Source organism: Malaclemys terrapin, chromosome 4 (assembly GCF_027887155.1).
Source record: "Malaclemys terrapin pileata isolate rMalTer1 chromosome 4, rMalTer1.hap1, whole genome shotgun sequence".
NCBI classification, from domain to species: Eukaryota; Metazoa; Chordata; order Testudines; family Emydidae; genus Malaclemys; species Malaclemys terrapin.
This window is the reverse complement of record NC_071508.1, coordinates 14,915,777-14,923,969: the sequence shown is the minus strand read 5'-3', so window position 1 is coordinate 14,923,969 and position 8,193 is coordinate 14,915,777.

The following is an 8,193-nucleotide window of genomic DNA, read 5'->3' as shown; positions in this document are numbered from 1 at the left end:
GCAAGGTGAAAGGAGATCCAGTCACATGTGACAGCATGAGCAGTGGAATAAGTACAGGCCTACATAGGAAACACTGTGGAGAGAGTGAAGGCCATAATGTGAGGACAGAAGAGATGCAGGAAGAGAAGAAAGTTTCAGGATTAAGTCTACAGTCCACGGAGCAGAATGGGAGAGCGTGTGCTGTGATTGAGGATGAGGATCTTGCCCAAGAGAATTGCTTCCGTCCTTGAGGTGCTTTGTTTGAAGAAAGCAGAAGTGAAGTCACAAGTGTGTGGTCAAGAGAAACTGAAGAGGCGGGAAAGGGGAAGCCCTTGAAAGTGGTAAAATATGAGTGGAGTATCAGCATGAAAATAGTGAAGGTTAAAAGATAAGAGCAGCAGAAAAGATCCTGAACAGTGATAAAAGAGCAGAAGATCAGGCCCTGAGCCAGAGAGGGTTCCATAGAGGGGGAGTCTTGCTAAAGCTAGGAGCCCCAATCAGACAGTGTCGCTTTTCTCACTAACTCTCACTTCACTGTGCTCTGATTTTGAAAGTCACTGTCTGTGCTACTGAGCGGTTTATAAGCAAAATATTTCCTCCTTGAGGATTGACACTGCAGTTCTTTTCGGTCAATAGGGAACACAGTAGAGCTTGGCCACTATATTACATAATAAATACATTCCCCCCCCAGAAATCTATTTCTTATGTAAGACTATCAGGTTCCCCAACCTTTCTAGACAGCTTTCTGTTCTTGTATATGGTTCACTCAACCTACACTGCTAGAACATGCACTGCTTTTCGGTATCCTGAGACTCCATTTTTATTAACACACCATTCCTTTAAAAGGGAAGTTAGGAGACTACGCACTGCACTCCGTGGGGAGCCCTAATTCATGGGAAAGCTCATTAAACCAGCCCACCCAAACACTGTCGGGACACAGAGCAATTGATCTTCTTGGGTCAGACATTGAAGGATTAGCTGCTGACTGCGTTGCCTTGGCTTGGAGACCCATTTTGATCAGCCTTCTACTTTACCACCTTATAAGCCTGGAGAGGACAGATGCAGCTTGTCATACCCTCCTCAACGGGATGGTTTCATTTAGGCAACGAAGGCAGTAGATGAAATACAGAGGGGTTTGCACTCTTCCTTCCTCAAAATAGAAACGTCAGTAGTCCCAGCCCTCCATCACATTCCCGCTCATGCCCAGCTGCAAAGGAAGCTTAAGCAGCACTTAGTTATGAAAGGGACTGGGCATTTTCACAGGGCATATTGTGCCCCTTCAGTCTTTTACTAAAATATTTTACCGTAATTACACCCATTAGGAACTCAGTCCTCCAAACCCAACTGAGCATAGGGGCAGATTTTCAAGAGAGCGCAGCACTCAAAAAATACAAGACATGGCCCAGGATAAGTTTCACTTAGGCATTATCTTCATACCCCTTAATATGCTAAAAGCATTTGCTCAGCTCCTGGTTAAACAGGAACACTGCATGTTATACTTTATATTATTTCAACTGAGGTGAGCTATATGCCATTATCACTCCCCCTTCTTTGTTGGATCCATTTAATTCCTTACAATGGCTCTATAATAAAGTGAATGAAGACTCATTTCTAGGTTGACAGTTGAAAGATGGGGGGGGGGGGGGAAGACTCAAGTAATCTTTTTGCTCGTGTAAAACGTATTAGGATGCAGTGTGGCCTAGTGGATGAGATTTGTCTGTGATTCAGGATACTTGGGTTAGGGTTCCTGCTCTGTCCCTTGAGTAAGTTACTGCCCAGCTCTGTGCTTCCGATTCCCCACCCTCCTTTTGTCTTGTCCATTTTTACTATAAAAACTCTTTGGAGCAGGAACAGTTACTATGCCTTAGGCCAGCCCTTAGCACAATGGAGTCCTGCTCTTTGCTGGTGCCTGTAGGAGCTACTCTACTATAGAAACAGTAGAAGAGATCAGGATATTTCAACCAAGAGAAGGGATGAAGTCTTTGGATAAACCATTCCTAGCCACCCTCTCTTTGTATACTTCTAGTCTCGATTTTGCAGTTTGTTCCATGCTGCTTCCTCTATTTACAACTTCTTCTCTTCATACACTGAAGAGAATCCCTCCCCCCTTCAGATCCCTCTTGAAAAGCGGCACATGATCTGCCTGACAATATCTGCATTAATTCACCTCAAACAGATACATGTGTTTGGGACAGAGTAGGGGCCTGATTTTGCAATCCTTGCTCACAGAAGCAGTTCTACTGAAGTCAGTTGAATTCCTCATGAGCTCCATTAGGTTATTCACAAATGTAAGGTCTGCAAAATTGGAACCCCTACATTGTGAGTTCCTGAAGGCGGGGACGGTATCCCCTCATTTGCTCGTACAGCACCAAGCATGGCTAACTGCTGCCAATTTGCAACCCCCGTGATTGGTGCTGAAGGTTAATCTTTCATAACAGCAGAAATATCCAACAAACCTACTAGAACTAAAAACAAAACTACATTAAATACAGATCCTCTCTCCTGGAAACTGGTAACTCACCCAGGTAGATTATCACATACACCCAACACGGTAGGGGTCATATGAACAGAAACGGGATCCTAATACTGTGCCTGGCAAGACACTTGCATGGTGGAACAGGGAGATGCTTGGCTCCATCTTTTCTAGTTCTTCCCCTGCGCCCCCCCCCCCCCCGCTATATTAGAAAGTCAAGTAAAGAAAGGAGAGGGTCAACGTTTGTTCTGAAATGTACCATGACCCACTCAGTCTTCTGGCACTGACTTCTGCTTGCCAGTGTGCTATTGATTGCGTGGCTAGCTGGATTCCACTTCAGTGGTGTTACTCTTGATTTACACCAGTGAAATTAGAGACAGCCCCTAAGAATTCATTATTGGTGTGTGCTGCAGTAGGGTTGACACCTAAGTGCTGGACACCACACACACACACACGAAAATCAAAAGAGGCCCAGTTCTGATCTCTCTCCATGCAACTCTGACTTCACTAGAGTTACTCCCAATTTTTAGCAGCATAAAATAGAATCAGGGTTGATTAGCAGAATCCACTCAGAACAAATAATGTTAGAACCCTACAGGAAGGAGCATAAGTCCCATTAAAAAAAATAACTATCAGTGACAGTATGTGGACGTATGGACCAAAGAATCTGGATCTGTGGGGGGTAGGGGAAAGCAATGTCAAGAACATCTCACCTCATTCATGAGTCTCACTTGGATATTACTGGGTTAGTGTCCTGCTTAGATGAGACTGGGGGAAATGGAGGTGGGGGGGCAAAGCAAGGTGGAGCAGGGAACAGGGCAGAGTTAAAAAAAATCATATGCAGAGAAGCTTAAAAGGAGCAGAAACAAAGTTTAATTGTTAAAGATTTATACTGGCCTGGTTGGGGCCCCTTTGTGGAAGGCTTTGTAGAGAGAGTAAATAGTTGTCCCTGTCCAAAGAGCAATTCTAGAAGGACAAAATCCAGTAAGATCACTGCAGGAAAAAAGTTTATTATTAAAAGCATTGACATATTAGAGAGAAATCTCACAGCAAGTTCCTGACTATATGATCTTTGGCTGTGCTGGTTGAAGGAGAATCGTAGATGCAGGGGTAGCCACCACATTATGCAACAGCAGGTCAGGCACTTCAGCCCTAGCCTGTTCCATAATTCAACAGTGCCCTTTTAAAACAGCTTTTAACTCAGCAGCTGAATCGAACAAGCGTGCTGAAAATCTGCATATTTGGCAATTTTCTGAATGACCCTAAGAGTTTCATGCCTCACTAGCAACCACCACAATCCCAAGTAAAGGGGGCCGGGAGGAAGGAAAATCAGTCTCATTAACACAGTAAGGTTTGGGGTTGTTTTGGTTTTGTGGTGTGTTTTACAATGCCCTAGTTTCTCTCTAGAAAGAGTCGCACTCATTTAGGTCATCCTTAACTTTAAGCATGTGTTTAAGTGCTTTCCTGGATCACGGCCTTCGAGATTTTCTAAGGCACAAAGCTATTTATTGAAGCGCAAAGCTACAAACGCTAACTTCGCTATGCTGTACCTCAAGAGATCACAGTATCCCTTTCTCACCTCTACCGTTCCTCCTGTGCACTTGTGCGGGCATGTTATTGCAAGCTACTCAGTCAGACACACAAAGGTGTTGAGTTCTGTGTACATCTCTCCATAGCACAGAAAGCATGACATGAACTTTCAGTTCCACAACAGCAAACTGGTGACTGTAAGTAGGAAGTTTCAGTTGGTTTGTGGGTTTGTTCTAAGGATCACAACCAGGGGTGCTAGTTTGTGCATGAGGACTAGATGGTGCTAGTCATCAAGCAGTCAAGATTCGTAGCAGGAAACCCTATCCTAGCTGGATTCTGATCATCTTCCAACATGGCTTGCAGCACACAAGAGAACGGCCAAGAGGCCTTGTGACACTATTACCTATAGTTAGGGCTCAACTTCCTACTTCAGGTGAACTCCAGACTCCAAGTGGCCACCTTCATAAAACTTCATCCTTCAAGTTGCATGTCATAGCATCGTGCGTTCATGGGGTGATGTAATATTATGACATCACTTTGCAAACATGTTTCCCAAAGGTCTTTCAGGATGCATCTTAAGTGCCTTGAAAGCCTCTATACTGCAGGACTTTGGATAGTGTGGTCTAGGGTTGCCAACCATCCTGGAGTCTCCAGGAATTAAAGATGAATCTTTAATTAAAGACTGTCATGTGATGAAGCCTCCAGGAATAAGTCCAACCAAAACTGACAACCCTACGCGTGGTCAAGAGTCAGGTTGCTCCCATAAATATCTGGGGACATGGCAGCCACAACTCAGGGTCTGAAGGTGGCACCCTGAAGAGATGGCAGCTCCTGCCCCCACTATTTTCAGAACCTACAGCAGTTTTGCCGTTTGGCTCCAAAATAACTTGTGTTGAAAACTAAAGCAACCCTATTTTTTTGCCTGAGGCCATTAAGACTATAACAAGCAGCATCAAAGCAGAGACAAAGATGATCTAGGCAAGGATAGTTTAAAAAGCCAAATTTTACTGCTGTCGGCGTCAAAAAGCTGGCCCATTTGTTGGCAGTTTCAGCAGAAGCCAAGGAGGCTGCATTCCTCTCACTGATGTTATTGTATTACAATAGCACCCAGAGGCCTTAAAGAGATCAGGACCCCCTGTGATGGACGCATACATATAGCAAGAGAATCCCTGCTCCTAAAGAACTTACAGTCTAAATAGACAAGACAGACATGGTAGGAGGGAAAACCGAGGGGTGAAGTGACTGGCCCAAGGTCTCGCAGCAAGTCAGTGGCGGAGTCAGGAATAGCACTCAAGTCTCTGCACTCTGCCTCTACAGAAGGGACCCAACCAGGGGGACAACAGTTGAAGCTTGCACTGCTGCTGCTCATGCTGTCCCTGCTCTATGACTGACTAGTCCCCTGAGCAGTTAGTGCTGCACTAAGATCATACCACATTTTTAATATTTTAAAATCACACCATTAATCCAATAATTAACATTATTAATAAAAATAAATCTCTCCATGGCAGGATTAGAGAGGCCTTCCACGAGCACTAGGCAGTTGGATCCACTCAAGATAACAATGGCCCTGTTGTGATAACTCAACCTACACGTATACCCTAATTGTGAGCGGACATTCATGGAATGTCACAATCACCTATAACAAATGCTAATAGGAAAAGATGCAAAGGCAAGAGAGACTGAACGAGTCCAAACACAAGGGCTACTGATATAACTCAAGGACTGTGTTAACAGTGTTCTTGGTGAACAAGAAAAGCGTGGAACTGAAAATCAGCAAGCCAAAATTGGTGTCAAACTAGGCCTAGCTGGTGGACAAAATAATGAAGGCAATGGGTTGTTCCACCCATCATTCCCTTTTTAGGTCCTTAAAGACTTGGGGAGAAACGTTTCCCCATCCTAGCTGCCACTCCCGCCATCTCCTGGGACCCCAGACTTCTTCCATCCTAATCCAGAGAAATATCCTAGCCAGACTGGCCAAGAGAGAGGGAGCCAGATGAAAAAGTCATCTCCACCAGCTCTAGCTAAATCCTGAATACTACCTGGGATGTGAAACTTTGAGTTAGTCTACACTACTGTTAATTTCTCACACCCCTGAGCAATGTAGCTAGGTCAACCTAAGTTTTAGGTGTAGACCAGACCTTTGTCTCTCTCCCCCCTCCACATCCTTTTCCTTCCCCACCTTATTTCTTCTCATCCCACTTATTTCCCCTCAGCTTTGACCTATCCTCTTAGTTGGCCCCTTCCCAGCCTTGTTAACCCCTTCTAGGCTAGATAGGGTGTTCACCCCACTCACCACCTCAGTAGTGTTTTCCTTACAAAATAGACGGTCACTCAGGAAGGTCACAGAGCCACACACAAAAATTCCTAGTCACGCTTCCATCATTGCTCCTACTCCCAGACAAACCAAGCAGCCCTCTGGCACGCTCAGCACTGCTGAAGATGGGACAAGATCAGTACTCAACCCGGTCACTTGACTCATACCAATAGTCTCATTTCAGAGCCTTGCTAGTGCACAAAACCCACTGCTTGAAATAGAAGGGGGAAGATATTGTGGTATGGTCAGGTCTCTGGTACAGGAAGCCCTGTAGCTGCAGGTGGCTGGCGGGGGGAGGAGAGAGAAGAAGAGAGAGGAGGCCAAAGCTTTCAAAAGTGGCTAGTGATTTTGGGTGGCCCATTTTTGGACATTTTAAAAGGGGCCTGCTTTTCAGTATTGAGCACCCACCCTCCTTCAGAGATTCAGGCCCCTTTAAGAAGTCACATTTGGGCACCCTCTCCCCTGCCCCCCCAAATCTCTACTTGTTACTGAAAGTCTTGGTGAGAAACAATGTCAGGTCCCAGCTAGTCCATGCCCTGGCTATTGCACCAGTACTCCCTACAGTATGTTTCCTAGTGCTTTGCCTAGACTGACCTTGATTTAAATTGAGAGCACGCGCCATCAGAACAGGGGGCAATTATGCAGACAGCATGGTACTTACCCACAGCTGGGTGAACTAGGGGTCATTACTTACCCACAGCTGGGTGAACATTTGCTTGGGGTCCTATTGAATTGTAATAGCACAGCACAGTGGAGCAAATGATGGACAGAGGAGAATGCACCCTATTCCCCAGTTAGAGAATTGCTCTGTCCTTTAACAGAGCTTAATTAAAGGCAGACACACTTTTACTTGGAAAATGGTTTAGTTGAAGCAGCAAGTCTTAGGACACAGCAAGACATTTTAGTCTAGCTATGTTCTTCTTTAAACATTGACATGTCCTTAACCTCTCTCCAGACAAGGGCTTCCTTTAGCTCAGTTAGACACCTGCTAGCCGCCCACTCAGAGACCGATAGCAGTGAGATGGGAGCAGGCGCATCAGCTGAGAGAAGTCACATGGGCTGCAGCATGATGCTCCTATTATATACACCAGGGCCCTTTAGGAAGAAGCATAGGGCTTAATGCTCAGCCCTGACTGCATTGGGGGTGATTCATGTTGTTGCTACTGTGACACGTGCAAACAAGTGGAGAAGGGACCGAGACTGAAGTCCCAGCATTGAAGTGTCCACTGCAATGGGAGTAGCAACTGCAGCACTAGTAGCGGTACTCAAGTGACCTTTGATCTGATTGCAGTGTGGACATACTCCCCGGGCGCATAGGCCCAAGGAACTGGATTGAGCCACTTGAGGGTTAAAGTCTTGCAGATATTGCTGGAAATGGTCTCTTCCACCTGTTTCATGTTAACCCTTCTTTTTGTTTCTTATGGACCTCTCAAGGAGGCAGGGCAGAGAAAGGATCTGGCCCAGCTGGCTACAAAACAGAACACTCAGCTGCTAGACTACTGTAGCTACTGTGAATGACTGCCTGTATTCCAGCCCGGCCCACTGTGCTAGGCTCTGTCCAGCCCCACTGTGCTAGGCCCTGTCCAGCCCCCACACGTCCCTGCTTTTCTTTGAGAGCTCAGACGCCAGCTTGCTTGCTGCCGTAAGCTAGTTCCTATTGCCCGCCCAGAACTGTAGGTGGAAGAGAACCTAGGTGGGGAGTGCCCTGAATTACCCCGGAGGGTGTTATTAAACAATAGACACACACTATTTATGCACCAGGAGAACTCTCATGGCTAGAGCTGTGGAGACAGGATTTCTGGGGATCTATTCCAGGCTCTTCCACTACCTCCTTACACAACCTCTGAGTCACCTCTATAATGGACATTCTACTTATCCACTGATGGAGTCTTGTGAA